This window comes from Tasmannia lanceolata, unplaced genomic scaffold, assembly GCF_043159265.1.
Source record: "Tasmannia lanceolata isolate RefF3 unplaced genomic scaffold, GAP_Taslan_0.1 ptg000002l, whole genome shotgun sequence".
Taxonomy (NCBI): Eukaryota; Viridiplantae; Streptophyta; class Magnoliopsida; order Canellales; family Winteraceae; genus Tasmannia; species Tasmannia lanceolata.
The window spans coordinates 34,538,919-34,557,199 of NW_027518679.1; the positions used below are offsets into that span (position 1 = coordinate 34,538,919).

The following is an 18,281-nucleotide window of genomic DNA, read 5'->3' on the forward strand; positions in this document are numbered from 1 at the left end:
CCCCTGCCTCAAATGGGGTTGCAGAAAGGAAGAATAGAACATTAGTTGAACTTACTTCTAAGTTCAGGAGCCCCTTCTAACCTATGGGGTGAAGCAATTCTAACTTCAAACTATGTTCTTAATAGGATCCCAAATTATAAAACTAAATTGTCACCACTTGAGTTGTGAAAAAATAGGAAACCAAATATGAGTTACTTTAGAGTATGGGGCTATTTAGCCTATGTGAGACTCCCTGATCTTAAAAGACCCAAACTAGGAAGTAGAACCATAGAGTGTGCCTTTTTGGGTTATTCGTTAACAAGTAAAACATATAGGTTTCTTGACCTAAAAAATAATATAATTGTTGAATTAGTAGATGCTGAATTTTTTTAGGACAAATTTCCTTTTAAATCTAGACATAGTGGGGGTACCAAAACTATTGTAAATAGTGGGGGTACGAAACATAGTTTAGATGAACACACTAAAACTAAAATTAAACCAAGGCGAAGTAAGAGGGCCAGAATAACCAAAGATTTTGGCCCTGACTTCTATGCCTTTACCTTAGAGAGAGATCCATCTTCCTTAGAGTAAGCATTATCCTCTTCGGATGCTGATTTTTGGAAAGAAGCCATCAATGATGAGATGGAATCCTTAATGTCTAACCTCCTTGATGTCTAACCAAACTTGGAAATTGGTAGACTTACCTCCATGATGTAAAATTATTGGTTGTAAATGGGTTCTTAGAAGAAAGCTAAAACCAGATGGAACCATAGATAAGTTTAAAGCAAGGCTTGTGGCCAAAGGCTTTAAACAGAAAGAAAACATAGATTTCTTTGACACTTACTCTCCAGTAACTAGAATCACATCTATCAGAGTCTTAATTGCAGTAGCAACCATCTATAACCTTGTTATACATCAAATGGATGTAACGACTGCATTTCTAAATTGTAGTTTAGAAGAGGAGATCTATATGGATCAACCTGTTGGTTTTGTTGCCTTTGGTCAAGAAAACAAAGTCTGTAAATTGTTGAAATCACTTATGGTCTTAAAAAAGCACAAAAAACAATGGCATAAAAAATTTGATAATGTTATTATATCAAATGGGTTTATTAATGAAAGTGATAAATGCATTTACTACAAGTATTTTGATTCATGTTATATTATCATTTGCTTGTATGTTGATGATCTTTTATTTTTTATTCTACCTTAGAAGTAGTTAATAAAACCAAAAGCTTGCTCATGCAAAACTTTGATATGAAAGATCTTGGTGAAGCAAATGTAATTTTGGAAATCAAAATAACTAGATCTAAAAATGGTATTTCTCTTGATCAATCTCATTATATTGAGAAAATACTTAAAAATTATAAGTATTTTGACTGTAAACCTGTTTGTACTCCTTTTGATCCAAGTATTAGACTGTATGCTAATGATGATGATAGTGAAATAAAAAAGAGTATGCTAATATTGTTGGTAGTTTAAGATATGCTATAGATTGCACTAGACCTGATATTGCATATGTTGTTGGTTTGCTACGTAGATATACTTGTTGTCCTAGTATAGAACATCAGAATGTTATATCACGTGTAATAAGATATCTTAAACATACTATTACTAATGGGATTCATTTTTAGAGATTTCCTGCTGTCTTGGAAGGATTCAGCGATGCATATTGGAATACTTTGTCAGAAGATTCCAAGGCTACCACAGGTTATGTATTTACTATTGGTGGTGGTGCGGTCTCTTGGAGATCCAAGAAACAAACTATAATCGCTTAATCTACTATGGAATCATAACAAATTGCTCTATCCTCTACTTGTGAAGAATCAACTTGGTTAAGTAATTTTTTATCTGACATACCTGTTTGGGATAGACCTGTTTCTACAGTTTTGACTCATTGTGACAACATGGCAGCCATTGGAAGAGTATTGAACAAGTACTATAATGGAAAGTCGTGACAGATACGAAGAAAGCACAGTACTGTGAGAGAGTTGATATCCAATGGCGCAATTACCGTTGATTTTGTGAGATCAGGTGATAACTTAGCAGATCCCTTAACTAAGTCCTTATCAAGGGAGAAAATCTGCATTACATCGAGGGGGATGGGACTTAAGCCTATTAATGAGTAATTACCTATGATGGATACCCAATCTAGGGACTGGAGATCCCAAGAACTAGATTTTCAATGGAAAAAATGAGTCATAGTGTAATTGGCGGACAATCATGCTAAATATGAGTTTATCTCGAAGTCCATCCCTATGGTGTAACCCAGCATGATATCCTGAAGGTTTGTAAGGTTGAGTATTTTACTCTTAATGAGATCTATAACTCATATGAGTGGGATGTCTAGGCTACAGGAGCATCCTTGATAGACTCACCTACGCGTTTGCTAGGAAGTGGGCCGCTTCCAAAGAGAATGTGGGCTTAATTCTCTTTTGCTTGCATGGACACTGGGATTAGCACAGGGCCATAATGTGCAAGCTTGGAAGAACCAATAGAACACTTTAGCTTCATGCGTGTGGTGTATTTCTTTCTGTCCCCAACGGTTGTAGTTCAAGACATAGTCACTTCAATTCCTAGTAGTTAGAATACACTTACACTAAGTAAAAGTTCCAGACATAGTTACCTTTATTATGCGTGTTGCTTCGCCGGTTGCCCATCACAAGTTATATTTATTTTTAAACGTTTTCTATTAAAATAAGTGGGGGATTGTTCGTATTTTAATACAAAAGTGGCCCTTGTCAGTATTTTACAAAGTTGTTTTGTTCACAAAAAGAAGCCACTTTGGTTTTGAAAAATGAGTTTACTCACTTCCTTCACAAAAGCAAATAGTCCCTTATTAGAAGGTGGAGAAAAGCTTCATGTGTATATATAGCTTTTTTACTTCTTTAGCTTTGTGAATGAGAAGAGGAGAAAGGGGGTCCACGTGGATGAGCCACGAAGTGGACCCAACGGGCTTTTGGCTATACCATACATGCACACCGCCCAGCCCGGCGCGGCTCGGCTGGCCGCGTGTGAGTCAAGATTTTTCCTTCCCCTATATTTTAATTTTTTATTTTTGCCCTTCAAAACATTATCTTTACCTTCGCCATTCTTCAAAAGGAACGCCGGCGTTATTAGGTAAGCCGGCTTACTGGAACGTCGAATAACTGGGTAAATAATGCTGTCGTTATTTTACAAATAACTGTGCCGTTCCTAAACATTGTGGCTGTTGGGATGCGACCTTTCGCATCTGTAACGTCTTTTGAAGGGCTATTTTCTTAAAGGGCGCCTTTACTACATTAAAGGGTGTGTTGATCAGACACATTTTGGTTTATAAAAGAGGAAGTTCTCTGTGTTTTCTTAAATAACAACACATCAGAACGAAAACCATTACAGAAGTTTACTGTTTTCTTCTTATTTTCACTATTTTACCGTAAACAGAGTTTTATTTCTTCTTCTTTCTATTTTACGTATTTTGTTGGGCAATATTCTCGGGTGGTTCAAATCTCTTTAATCGTGCAATTCTTGGAGATCGACGGTGCGTCGGGCTGTTGTATCTTGGGGGTGATTGCGGCCAGTAATCTGCTGCATCGGAATTAGTTTCCGTAGAGGCGCAAATTCACCTTAAAGAAAGAGACATAGTCCGTGCCTCTTCTCGCCGCATCGGAAAAGGTTTCACTAACATTGTTTGTTTGTTTTTCTGTTCCTCAATAGAAATCTAGTAAGCCATATTATTTCCTAAATCCACAACATTGTATATGTTGTAATCTTATCCATCCCTTATTAGTTGGATTCTATATCTATCCCTTGGGATCCTCTTGTATAATAGATGCGTTTTCCTTCAATGAGCAAGAAATGATTCTCCAAATTTTCACTAATTCTACCCAAAGCATGTTTGGTTGCCTAGACTCCCTTTGACCACCAGACAACTTTCATACATCATTATTAGCTTTTTTCCTACGTGGTGACAATGTTTCCCCCTCTAATCTTCTCCCTATCTTTCTCCATTTTGGTGGAATTTGGGAAGAAGATTTGGAGAATATTCTTGGCTTATACATCTTCCGCTAATCTTCTCACGGATGCCGCGCAACCAAACACTACTTACCACTTTTCCTCTAATCTTCTCCCATCTTCCATGCTTGTCTGGAATCAACACGCAACCAAACACTACTTACCACTCTTCCTCTAATCTTCTCCCTATCTTCTTCTCCTAATCTCCCAGCCAACTTCCAGCAACCAAATAGAGCATAAGGGTCCATTTGGATTGCTAGAATCGCCATCCTACTTCGATTTCACTCAATTCCGGCTCCTAATTCAAAAAAATGAATAGAATAGGGGCCGAATTTACAGTGGGCGGAATTAATGGGAGAAAAATAACAGTATTTTTTCCCTTCCCAAGAGATGGTATTCTAATTCTACCCAAGCCAAAATGAAAATTTTAATGGAGTTTTTTATTAGAGAAAATGGTTTCTACACACTAGTGTAGATAAGTTATCTACACACTAGCTTAAAACACAGTGGAGGCCCACATTGTTTGGGTGATCCAAACCAATCATTTGATTGGCCTTCGCATAGATAGGGTGTCCACAAAAAATCAGCTCCATAGGATCGTCCTAACCCTTCGAACCGTGGAGGCAAAAAATGGACAGATTTGTGAAGGTTTATACATGTCCATTTTAACTCCACAAATCTAGGGTTGGGATGATCCTATGGAGCTGATTTTTTGTGGACACTCTATCTATGTGAGGACTAATCAAATGAATGGTTTAGATCACCCAAACAATATGCTCTTCACTGTATTTTAAGCTAGTGTGTAGATAACTTATCTACAATTGTGTAGAAACCGTTTTCTCTTTCTATTATTATTATTATTATTATTTATTTTTTTATTCCGTTGGAATAGGATTCCGATTCCCGATTCCCGATTCCCGATTCTAGCAATCCAAATAGCCTAAAGGTTGATAGATTATTGCTTCCATCTTCTTTGAATTTTTCATATTTTAAGTTGAAATGTGAGCCATTGGCTAACGTAGTATACCCTCTATGTTAAACTTTGACATGATAGCCCACCATACTCACGTCCAAATCACCCTTAAAATGTGTCAAATTAAATAGAAGAAAGACCACGGGGAAATAGCAGCCCGACGAACATAATAGTTGAATAGTAAACATGAAGACTAGGGTCGCATAACTCAACCTTGATACGAGCATTTACTCAATCTGGTAATTCAACTCAAAGGTCTAAGCAAGAAGAATGCTAAACTTAAGGCCGCCCTTGCAAAAACCCAGCCACAATGGTGCCCGATTATATCCACATTACCCAACCGCATTATCATTTCTTTAATTATATATTTTTTACAGTGCTATAAATGTGGTTGATGGCGATGTGGCGTGGTACAATAGGGCATTCTTGGGACTAAGTTTCTGAAAGGGCGCCCTTCAGTTTAGCATTCCGGATATTTTGAATAGAAAAACACTTTCAAAATGGGATTTGGATAATCACCAAAATCCCTATTCTTTTACGCCAAAATATAAGGATGTTTTGGTAATTTTAGTGGACGCAAAATTTTGCCCTAAAGATTAGGGAAGTGATATAGTCACCCCCTTTTCTTAAGTGGGACCACCCGTCTAGTGTATTTATGACTGCTCTTTTACACTAGGGAGCTGCCCCGAGTAAGAAAAGGGGGCGTGAACGTATCATTTCCCAAAGATTATTCCCTCAATTTTGTCTTTTTAGCACGTGTAGCACATTGGGTTTCTTAGGGAACAAATATTCCTGGGACCAGAATAGCTTGTACTTTTATAGGATGAATACATGGAAAGTTACTGGATATTCACCTTGCTCTTCTAGTACCCATCCATCAGGTACCCCACCTCCGTCCTCCTCTCTCTCTATCCCACCACCTATCACTGTCGCCTCTAAAGGAGCCCCCCATTCTCAAATATCCCCCAATATTTCCCAATGATTTTAGGAACCTGGAACATTAGAGGGATCTGTTCTAACTCAAAGAGAAAGGAGATCACTAATTTTATTCGCTCAAAAAATCTCCCAATCTGCTGCCTGCTTGAAACTAAAGCCAAAGCCCATAAGCTTGCAGAAGTTACTGATAAAATTTGCCAAGGATGGAAATCTCATGGAAATTATTCAGCCGTCGTCAAAGGGAGGATCTGGATCCTTTGGGATCCCTCCATTGTAGAAATTTCAATAAAAGAAGAATCCAGCCAGCTTATTCACTGTGAGGTCCTTTTCCTTCAATCAAAGTTCATGTTCGATCTAACTGTAGTATATGCACACAATTACTATATCTCCCGCAGGTCTCTCTGGTCTGATTTGGAGGACATAACCTCGAGAATTACTCGCCCTTGGCTGGTTGCTGGAGATTTTAATGTGGTCCGTTTCCAAAATGAAAGATTGGGAGGAAGCTTGGGATCCATCTCCGAAATGGAAGAGCTCAACAGTTGCATTGCAAATTATTTTTTAGATGACTTATTCTCTGTTGGTCATATTTATACCTGGTCGAATAATCAAGTGCAGAGAAAGTTTGCTAAGCTCGATCGGGTATTAGTAAACGACCTTTGGATCTCTCAAAACCCTCAATCCTTTGCCGATTTTCTTACGGAAGGTATCTCTGACCATTCCAAATTCACGGTTACCCTTTCTCCTTATGTCAGCCTTGGTCCTAAACCTTTCAAATTCATGAACATGTGGCTCCAAGATTTGTCTCTCTACCCGATTGTTGAAAATGCCTGGCACATCAAAATTATTGGAAATCCAATGTATGTTCTTACAAAAAAATTGAAGGAAGTTAGATTGAAAATCAAGGAGTGGAATCATCAGGTGTTTGGGCGTGTAGACAACATTGTTCCTTTCATTCGAAGGGACTTGGATCATACTCAATCTTTGATTGCTTCAAACCCGGGAAATGCAGATCTCTATCAGGCTAAAGAAAACCTTTGTATCGATCTCAAATTTGCCATGGAAAAAGAAGAAAGCCTTCTCAGACAAAAATCTCGCATCCAATGGCTGAATCTTGGAGATTCAAATTCCAAATTTTTTTACTCCGCCATCAAGAGCCGTCAGAACAGAAACAATATCCGAGCTACCCAGAGAGCGGATGGTTCCTCAGCCACTGATCCTAAGAAAATAGCTCAAATTTTCGTTGAATTTTTCAACAAAGCTCTGAACAATGGAAAATCTCAGCAGAAAAGAAACCCTTCTCCCTGCAGATTTCTCTCCCCTGAAGATGCAGATAGCCTTACCATTCCCGTCACCGATGAAGAAATCACTTCTGCAGTTTTCAAAGCAAATGGAGATAAAGCCCCTGGCCCGGATGGTTTCAATGCCTCTTTCTTCAAAAAATTTTGGTATGTTGTAGGTAATGACTTCATTAAAGCAATCAAGAACTTCTTCAAGCACGGCAAGCTTCTCTCGGAGGTAAATGACACATTCATCTCTCTCATCCCCAAAGGCCCTAATGCATCCTCGCCTGCAAAATTTCGTCCGATTTCCCTCTGTAACTTCTCATACAAAATAATAACCAAAATCCTTGCTGATAGACTTAGATCCAAAATCCATTGTCTCATAAATCCTGCCCAATCAGCTTTCATCAAAGGTAGAAGTATTCATGAAAACATTCTCTTAACCCATGATATCCTTCATAGATTTCATCTTGATTCCTCCAAATCTTCTATGTGTCTCAAAGTTGATCTATCCAAAGCTTTTGATAACATTTGCAGGGAATCTCTTCTCTCCTTCATGTCTGACCAAGGATTTAACAGTATTTGGATCCAATGGATCCGAGCTTGTATCGAGAAACCCTCCTTTTCGGTCTTGATTAATGGCACTCCTCAAGGGCATTTCACTTCCTCTAATGGTTTACGGCAAGGGGATCCTTTATCCCCCCTCCTTTTTACCATTGCTATGGAAATGCTCTCCATCTTGGTTGAAAAAGCTCTTTCCAAAGAAAAAATTTCTACTCCTTTCCATTTCAAAGATATTTCCATCACACATTTACTCTTTGCAGACAATCTCATGTTCTTTCTTAATGAGGACCTAGCTACTGCTAAGGGTATTCAAAATTGTCTAAAATCCTTCTCTAAGATTTCAGGTTTGGAAGCTAATCTTGACAAAAGTGAAGTGTTCTTTTCTGGAACAAGCACTAGAGTGAAAAGAAGAATTTCGGTCACCCTCAAAATGCAAGAAGGGAACTTTCCAATAAGATATTTGGGGATCCCTCTGTTCACCTCAAATCTGAGAATCCAAGACTGCTCATTGCTGATATCTAAAATTAGAAGACGGATTTCAGGGTGGAGCACAAAATTTCTCAATCAAGCCGGAAGAGTGGAACTCATAAAATCTGTAATTAATTCTTTCCAAATTTTCTGGTCTTCATCATTTAACTTACCGAAAGGAGTCATGGAAGAGATTGAAAAAATCTGCAGAGCTTTTATATGGAGTCACGATACTGGCCAAATAAAATACCATTCTACAGGTTGGGAGGATTTTTGCAGACCAAAGGCTGAAGGAGGGATGGGTATCTGCAAACTCTATGATGTTAACAAAGCTCTCCAAATGAAGTTGTTCTGGAATACTATCAAAAATGAAGATTCAATCTGGGCCAAATGGTTTAACAGCAAATATCTCAAGACCAAAAACATCTGGACAATGAAAATGCCAGCCAAGCCTTCGTGGGGTGTTAGAGGTATGATAAAGGCTCGGGATCTTTCAAGACCCTTCATTTGCTATAATGTCGGTAAAGAGGACGAGATTGACCTTTGGAATCAACCTTGGCACCCAAAAGGTACCATCTCTTCCCTGTTTCTGCGATCTCGTACTGCATCGTCTCTAGCCTCCGCAAATTCCCTCTCCCAAATCCTCAGAAGAGATGGATGGATCCCCTCTATGCATAAAGATTCCCTTAAAGAAGAATTCAAGTTACTCCAGCTTGCAATCACAAATGAGGATAATAAAAACTATCCAATTTGGACCCCCTCTACTGATGGATCTTTTAGCACTAAAAGTGCCTGGAACTCTATTCGAGTCCACAACCCAAAACATCATTGGACTGATATTGTGTGGTTCAAAGGACATGTACCTAAATATGCTGTCACATCGTGGAAGGCCCTTCTAAACAAGATGAGCACCAAAGATCGAATTTTCAGCAGAGACCCCCAATCTGATTCCTCTTGCGTTCTATGCAATTCAGCCCCCGAATCAGTAAACCATTTGTTCTTTAATTGCGGGTATTCAGCCTGGATATGGAGACAAGTATTATGGAGAGCTGGGCACCACAGAAACCCAAAAAATTCCCTGATTGAAGAAGCAATATGGTTAAAAAAGAGCTCTTGTGGGATCAACCAGTCCTCAATTGTGCTTAAATTCTGTTTTTCCAATGCCATTTCCAAAATCTGGCGAGAAAGAAACTCTCGAATCTTTGAAGGTATAAGCAAGCACAAAACTCTCATCCTGAAAGAAATTCTCGTTGAAGCCAAACTCAAAATAAACTCTCTCAATATTACAGACACCGATTCTACTGCAAACCAAAGAATAGCCTCCTTATTCGGGTATAGATTAAATACTCCCTCTCTTGATGATCTAAGTAAAAAATGGTGTTCCTGGATCCCTCCCTCTCTTGATGAACTGAAAATCAATGTGGATGCATCTCTGGATGATGATGGCGGCGGAATCGGTGGGTTGATTCGTAATAACTCAGGTAAATGCATTTCCCTTTTCTCTCAAAATGTGGAAAAAGAAGAAATTTTCGAGCTTGAACTTTATGCAATTGAAAAAGGAATTCTTCTGGCTTCTACCCTTAATGCAAGAAATATTTGGGTGGAATCTGATTCCAAGTTTGCGGTTCATATCCTAAACGATTCCTCGACGATCCCTTGGAGACAGCTTATGAGAATCAGAAGAATTAAAACAGCACTGTCTGATTTTCTTCATCACAAGATTTCCCACATCTGGAGGGAGGGAAACTCAGCGGCTGATTACCTCTCCAAGAGAAATTGTCCTTTAAAAGGTTGGAATTTGCCTGGCTCGGGATCCACTCTTGAGCTCACAAACCTTATTGATGAAGATGGAAAAGGAACTCAGTACCTTCGTTTGTGACTTTCCCCTCTGGTTAGCTCTCTGTTTTATTTTGTTGTTACTTCTTATGTGCTTGTGCTGTCCTTGTGGACCCCCTGTAACTCTTCTCTCTATTTTTAATATATCTGGTGGGGGTCATGCCTAACCTCAGCTTGCCAATCAAAAAAAATGAATACATGGAAAGTTGGCAAGCTTAGTTGGAAAAGGCCATTTTGTGAATGCCCACTCTCGCCGACCCACGTTGCATATAATTCTTCTCAAATGACAAAAAAGCAACCCAAATCTCTTGTTTGATTGCCCCCAAATATTTGAGAATATCAAAGTAAAATGACAGTTTTTTGCCTTCTTAACTGTTTGACCTTCGTTCTCAAATAAGAAGGGAAAAGGAAAGTAAAGAAATGAGAATATATCTTCATTTCCTTCTACTTCTATACTACAAAGATATAACAAGGCGACTAATATTGGTACTACCATGTGTTGATAATCATACTAACTCATCTTGTCTTTTATTATTGAAACAACTGTCAAAGGTTATTACAGTTCTTAGAAAGCACTTAGAATCCAATTAAAATTAGAAAAGACAAATTATTTAGCGAGGGTGTCTCAAGGGTGGCTTTGAAAACTTTTGAGTTTCCCCCCCTTGATGAGTAGTTGTACTGTGTGCCTATAACAACGTATATAATTTCAATGCCTCACCACCTCTTTTGTAGATGGAATAGTTTCTTCAACTCTCTGATGTGTATTTAAAAATCTTTCATTGGATTTCAAACATTCTTACAATACAGTCTTGAATTCAAGTTTCAAGGCAACACTAAAAGAAAAGGGATTTAAAAACAAGAGGGAGATTCTTATTTTGAATCTTCCCACCAAATTTTTGAGCAAAATATTGTTACAAATTGATTAAATAACACAAACTCTAACAGCTTTGAGCTTTTGAAGTATTTGGTTGTTTCAAATGGTACCAAAGCTATTGCCTCACGGCAGATCCTGAGTTCATAACCCAATAACTCGTACATATTAAAAATCCACGTGTACAACCAACACAAAAGAGGGGCACATGAGGGGCCACATGTGCCATGTGTACCACCAACCTAGCAAAAAGAGGGGCCACACGTGAGGCGGACTGCTGAAGTATAACTGGTTAAATAACACCAACTCTAAGCTTAAGCTTTTGGAGTATTTTGGATGTTTCACAGACGTAAGCATCAATATCAAACGACGCGTAGCTTGTGTTTTTTTTTTTTACCGTGTTTGCATTTTTATTATCTTTCCATTACTTTACAAGTGATTGGATTGAATTTTGTCCGTCCATTTTTCTACAAGAAGTGTTTAAATATTTTGAGAAAATAAACATAACTCACCACATTCATAATGTTTAAATAAGAATTTTATTAAAAGAGGAATGCTAGATTCACAGGCGCCCTTGCAAAATAAGAGGCAAAGGGCACCCCTATTGATCCAAAACCATTAAAGGCCCTTTGCCCCTTATTTTGCAAGGGCGCTGTGAATCTAGCATCCCTCTCATAGTAAAAATGCCTTTTTTATTTGATAATTTTGGTATCATTTGTCTCAGATCATCTTATCATGGTCCTTCCTCGCATAGATCTTTTTTTATATATTTAAAGAACAGCCAAATATGTTCAAATCAAAATTTTACGGTACTTAATGAAGATAGCTATTTGTAGTTTTAAAAAATTACATATATTTATATAATTTTACATCCAAACACACCTACAAAATTAGATTGGCTAATGGGTTTTTGAATTCAGATATTATAATTAGGGAAATGTTACGAGCACTACTGTAATTTGATGAGGGCACTCCTCACTTTATTAAAAGTATGGTATTTCTCATTTCATTGAAATAAAGAACTTAAATACAAACACAAAGAAAGAGCCACATCATCAACCCCTTTACCCCACTAACATGACACATAATTAAAATTAACACCCATAACCCTAACAAAAACAACCATCTAATAACTACTTCGTAACTACAACACATACACCATAAGAGGTACGTATAAGCTTGGATCATATCCTAAAAATTTTTGGATCCTATGATGAGGATCTAAAACATGTCGATGGATCTTTCTAGTATGCCCATATACTGTCCATTATGCTCTGTTTGGATGCTAGGTTTTTTTTGTTCCCAGGATTTATGTGGGTAAAGTTTTAGTGGTCACATCAGCTTTTTCTTGCTGACATCAGCAAAATCTTCTCTTGAAAATGGTGTTCTCTCTTTCTCTCTCTACCCTCTCTCTCCACTCATCATAATATCTTTCTCTAATTAATGTTTGTCCCCTCTTTTGTCTCCTACCTTTACCCACATAAATCCCAGGAAAAAAAAAAAACCCGGCATCCAAACAGAGCATTAAAGTTCGGATTCGGAAAATCCATCGGACCTTTTGGATCGTTGACACTCATAAACATTAACTTCCAAGAGTATTGATAACCCCAACCTTGAGAAAAGGGAAATGATAAATGCGCGCCTTTTCATCACTATGGGACACCCAACTGCAGTGTATGTGGCAATCAAATGCAGTGTATGTGGCAATCAAATCTGTTGAATCCTTCTGGCGTGAAGTACATCATCCCCTCTCCAGTCATTGATACATTGCTGTTGGGGTGTCCCAAGTGATGAGAAGGGGAACATTTATCATTTATTGGGAAATGTTATCAGCACTACTGTATTTTGATGAGGGCACCCCTCACTTTATTAAAAGTACGGTATGGCCCGCACCATAGGATGATCCAAACCGTCCATTAGATGGGCCACATCCTAAATAGCTTGTGCCTCAAAAATCATTTCCATAGACTGATCCTAACCCTCCGATCTGAATGTTAGAGGGTTGATTCTAACCCTCGTAGATCGGAGGGTTAGGATCAACCTACGGAAATAATTTTTGAGGCACAACCTATTTAGGCTGTGACCCATCTAATGGACGGTTTGGATCATCTTATAATGCGGGCCATACCGTACTTTTAATAAAGTGAGGAGTGCCCTCTCATCAAAATTCAGTAGTGCTGATAACATTTCCCTGAGAAAAATCTTATATTCGAGGAGTCAGCTGTCATTCTTGAAAAGACACAAGGCGTTTTCGTCATTGAGAAAAAGCCTTAGTAAAATCGCCGATTTAATGTTGTCGACAGCGGATAAGCTTTTCGTTTTTATGACGAAAAATCCCACCGGTAAATCCCGTCAACCGGTATTAACGGTTGAGATTTCCCCCACATGCAATTTCTCTGAAGGTTCTCGCAAAACTTATAAAAAAAACAAGAGTGATGATAAATTCGCACTCACTTTAGGATGATTCACACCCCTGGTAACGTGAATTGTGGCAGACTTTAGCGCTTAAGAGTGACGTGAATCATCCTACAGTGGGTGCGAATTTATCATCTTCCAAAATCACTCAACCTCTTTAAATAAATGTGGAGCTTTGCATTTCCTAAAAAAAGTTTCAGAGCTCTGAAGCTTTTTTTTTTAGCTAGGGTTTCAAAGGTACGCCTTTTTTTTTCTTCCTCCTCTCCCTTCTTTTTAATACCAGTTTTGTACTCCTTTTTCCTTCAATCTATAACTTAGTTAGTCGAATTAGATCGATTTCTAGGGTTTTTGACTCGAAAACCCTTGAAAAATGAAGAAATAAAATATCTATCTTTAGTTTTTTTGTTTTGTTTCTGTATCTCTCGATCTGAACGGTTTCATTTATGGCTTAAAATTTGAATCTAATTACTTAGAAGTCTAGATCCGGTTTCGAAAAGAGGTAGATAGGGTATTGTGATCAGATCGATTGATAAATAGATTAGGGTTAGGGTTTTGGAGGTTTGGATTTTCAGAGTTAGGGTTCGATGGTTATGGATCCTGGTCTTAGAGAGTTGTCTGAGATCATGAGTAAGTATCAATCGAATCATAGCTATGTTAACGGATTCAAAGTAGATGCGTATCAATCTAATCGCAGCCATGTCAATGGATTCAAAGTAGAACAGTTACCTTTTTTAGATCATAATAGTGTCATGAATCTTCCTTTTTCCTCCCCTGATTTTAGCCCTAATTATAATCTCGCTCCCTCGTCAAGTGTAAGTCCTGAGGGAGAATCGCTAGAAGATTGTGAGATATTCTCAGATATAGCACTGAAATACATTAGTCAGATGCTTATGGAAGAAGACATGGAGGAAAAGATTTGTATGTATCAGGAAAGTTCCGCACTTCAAGCCGCGGAGAAACCCTTTTACGATATACTAAATGAGAAATATCCCCCATCGCTTGATCAACCATCCTTTAAAGTTGATCATGATGAGGACAGCCCTGATGATAATTTCGCTAATCTTATCAATTATGGCGATGGTAGTAGTGATAGTAATGCAGATCCTAGTTGGGTTTGCGATGTTGGAGGATACCCATCTTCGCAGAGTGTATTTAGCGTTTCTGCTGATCACACTTCTCCATCTTCGTTTGCTTCTTCGAACAGCACTAGCAATATTGTTGATGGATTGGACGATTCTTCCACGAATATGGTTAGGGTTTCCGATTTCCTTAGCGAAAGCCAGCCGGTTTGGCAGTTTAGGAGAGGTGTTGAGGAGGCAAGTAAGTTCCTTCCGAGTAGCAATAAATTTGTCTTTGATCTAGAAAACAATGGGTTATTTATGCGAGAACCAAAGGAAGAGCCTAGCTTGGGTGAGGTTAAGGTCGAGAAGAAGGATGAGAAAGATTACTTGGTTAATGGATTGAGTGGGAAGAAACATCCTCACCGCGAAGATTTAGATTTGGAAGAAGGAAGGAGTACCAAACAGTTGGCTGCTTACCCCGATGAGTGCGTGCGATCGGAAATATTCGATATGGTGTTGCTATGTGCCGGAGGACAACAGGACTCTCCCTTGGCTAATCTCCAAGAAGCCTTGCAGAATGGAATAAACAAGAACGCCCAAAATGGGAATGGGAAAGGGTCAAATGGTGCAAAGTCCCGTGGTAAGAAACAGAGCAAACGAGAAGTGGTGGACTTGAGAACTCTCCTTATTCACTGCGCACAAGCTGTTGCAGCGGACGATCGTAGGACTGCAAATGAACTTCTGAAGCAGATTAGACAACACTCTTCTCCTTTTGGTGATGGCTGTCAGAGGTTGGCTCATTGCTTTGCAGATGGGCTAGAGGCTCGGTTGGCTGGCACGGGTTGCCAAATTTACACAGCCCTTACTAACAAAAGAACAACGGCCGCAGATATTCTGAAAGCTTACCATCTTTATCTCGCTGCATGCCCTTTCAAGAAGCTTTCACATTTCTTCGCTAATCAGACGATTGTCAGTGCGGCTGAAAATGCAACAAGGCTTCACATCATAGATTATGGTATCTATTATGGTTTCCAATGGCCGTGCCTCATCCAGAGACTTTCTGGAAGACCAGGTGGCCCCCCTAAGCTTCGAATTACCGGAATTGATCTCCCCCAACCGGGTTTTCGGCCTGCAGAAAGAGTTGAAGAAACTGGTAGGCGTTTGGCGGATTATTGTCGTAGTTTTAAGGTTCCTTTCGAATATAATGCCATTGCGCAAAATTGGGAAACCATTCAAATTGAAGATCTGAAAATTGATAAAGATGAGGTTCTCGTTGTCAACTGTATGTATCGGTGTAAGACTTTGATTGATGAGACTGTGGTCGTTGATTGTCCGAGGAATAAAGTTTTGAACACAATCAGAAAGATGAACCCAGATGTTTTTGTACATGGGATAGTGAATGGAGCTTACAGTGCTCCCTTCTTTATCACCCGTTTTCGAGAGGCTCTCTTCTACTTCTCCGCATTGTTCGATATGCTAGAAACGAACGTCCCTCGCGAACACCCAGAGAGGATACTGCTTGAAAGAGAGATCTTTGGGCGGGAGGCTTTGAATGTCATTTCATGTGAGGGCTCGGAGAGGGTTGAGAGGCCAGAGACTTACAAACAGTGGCAGGTTAGGACACTGAGAGCTGGGTTTAAGCAACTCCCACTGAATCCGGAGATCATGAAGAAGGCAAGGGACAAGGTGGTGAAGTCTTGCTACCATAAGGATTTCGTCATGGACAATGACAGTCAGTGGATGTTGCAGGGATGGAAGGGACGGATCCTTTTTGCAATTTCTGCTTGGGTTCCGGATAGAATGAGCTTTTGAGTCCTGAAAAGCTTGTTTATAGTAGTACTCGCCATGGGAAGGTTGGACCAACAAACTGCTGCCGAGATTGCAGCAGTGCAAACAGGTACATTTTGGCTTAGATTTTGAAGCTCTATACTTGTAGCTTATCTTTCTCTAAGATTCTGTACGTAGAGATATGGGTGTGAATTATTAATGTGTATGCATGTTAATGTGAACCCATTTTGAACATTGTGTGTAATTTGCAAAAAGGTACATTTTGGCTTTGATTTTTAAGCTCTTTACTTCTAGCTTTCTTTCTTTGGGATTCTGTACATAGAGATATGGGTGTGAATTACTACTGTGAATGTGAACTCTTTTTTAACATTATATGTGATTATTCACTGAATGCAGGTTCTTTTTGGGGGTCTGGCAACATGCAGAAAGATGGAATTGAAGATATAGAGTCCCCTCTGTCCATATGTTTCTGTTGGTGATTTCTTTATCCTATGGCGTGGAAGTAAATTTTTTTTTTTTTTTTAGAGGGTGGGAATTCTAGTCTTTAGATGGTGAAATCTGAATTGAGTATAGTGGTAGGTGAAAGGTGTAAAAAAAATCATGTCTGTCTATCAATGAATTCCAGTAGTCTTCTGCCTTCAAAAGTCAGTTTTATTGTGTTGGGATTTTGTAATGTGAAAATGGTAGAATGGTAGAAAGTTAGAACTGAACAAATTCTTACACGTTTTTACATGAACCTCTTTAGAGTTTGAATACATGAATGAAACATTCCCAATAAGCTGCATTGGTTTTTTTTTTTTTTTTTGAAGGATAATAAGCTGCACTCTTAGTACATGATCTACCCCCATCAGAGTTCATGTTATTCTTATGTTCATAATAAATGTGGAGAATGCCTGCAACTCTAATTTTTTGTTTTTTTGTTTTTGGGAAAATTACATTTACACCCCCTCTAGTTTCTGACACATTCAACTCTAACCCAGACTTTCAAAATGTGACAAGTACACCCCCTCTGTCAACGGTTCGTTAGTTTAACGTGACGGAAAGGCTGAAACTAACCGTGGTTAATATTTTGAGGACAAAAATACCCTCATTTGTAGAGGTTAGGGTTACGCCATTTTCCATCGCCCCGTCGTACCTCCGGCCACACCTTCGGCCACCGTCGCCGTTGCCACCCCAAACAGTGTAGCCCCACCCCATGGCTACATCAAACCCACATTTCAAAAGAAAAATATTGATAAAAATTAAAAAAAAAGCCCTAAAATATTAGGGTTTATGTGCAAATCATGATAATGGTGTGAATGAAAACAAATAAAACTCCTAAATTGAGGGTTTATGTTGATAAATAAACGAGGGTTTGAATCAAACCCTAATTTTCAATTGGGGAAAATGAGGGTATTTTGGTCATTTCTGCCTCGCCGTCTACTTTGTCACATTAAAAAAAGTTCAGGGGTGTACTTGTCACGTTTTGAAAGTTACGGTTAGAGTTGAATGTGTCAGAAACTAGAGAGGGGTGTGTCTGTATTTTCCCCTTTTTTTTTTTTTTTTTTTTAATGTGGAGAACGACTGCAACTCTAATTTTTTGTTTACCTAGATGCATTTTCTGACACATTAGATACAAATATTCTTGCCATACATCCAACCTGTCAATTTTTCCAATTGTGTGTGACCTAATGGCTTTGCTATTTTCTCTTTGACTAACACATCTATATGACCTCTTTGTATCACAAAACGTTGATCCCCTGTTGTATGGCTTGCTGTTCTTACCGTTGTAAATTCATGGGTCTGGTAAACCCACAAATTGCATTAAGTAGTCTTAAGCTTCAATGAATTCCTGCCTCAGATTGGGAATTTTCCCATTTTCTTTCTCAAACTGTTTCTATCCAAGCTCACCGATTGAAAGGATTAGCATTGTATATTCCCATAGCCACTGGACTAGCTTCTAGAGAAATCTTAGTGTCCCATTCATAAATAAGAGTAAATTAAAATACTCATTTTCTTACAAGGTTGATTTTTTTTGTGTGTGTGGTGGCATCACCAAACTAGTCCCACGTCTAATACTAATGGAGAGAAGGATGATTCTTTCTAACTTCTTCTGCATTATAATACACGCTTATATTGCC

At 38.7% G+C, this 18,281-nt stretch overlaps 1 pseudogene across 1 annotated transcript; it reads left to right on the plus strand.

The window, feature by feature from the left end:
* The first annotated feature begins 13,491 nt into the window (after positions 1–13,491).
* On the plus strand, positions 13,492–16,916 carry LOC143870870 (scarecrow-like protein 9 pseudogene; annotated as a pseudogene). The gene is made up of 2 exons (XR_013245656.1): positions 13,492–16,270; positions 16,558–16,916. The product of XR_013245656.1 is annotated as a scarecrow-like protein 9 pseudogene (transcript).
* The last annotated feature ends 1,365 nt before the right edge of the window (positions 16,917–18,281 follow it).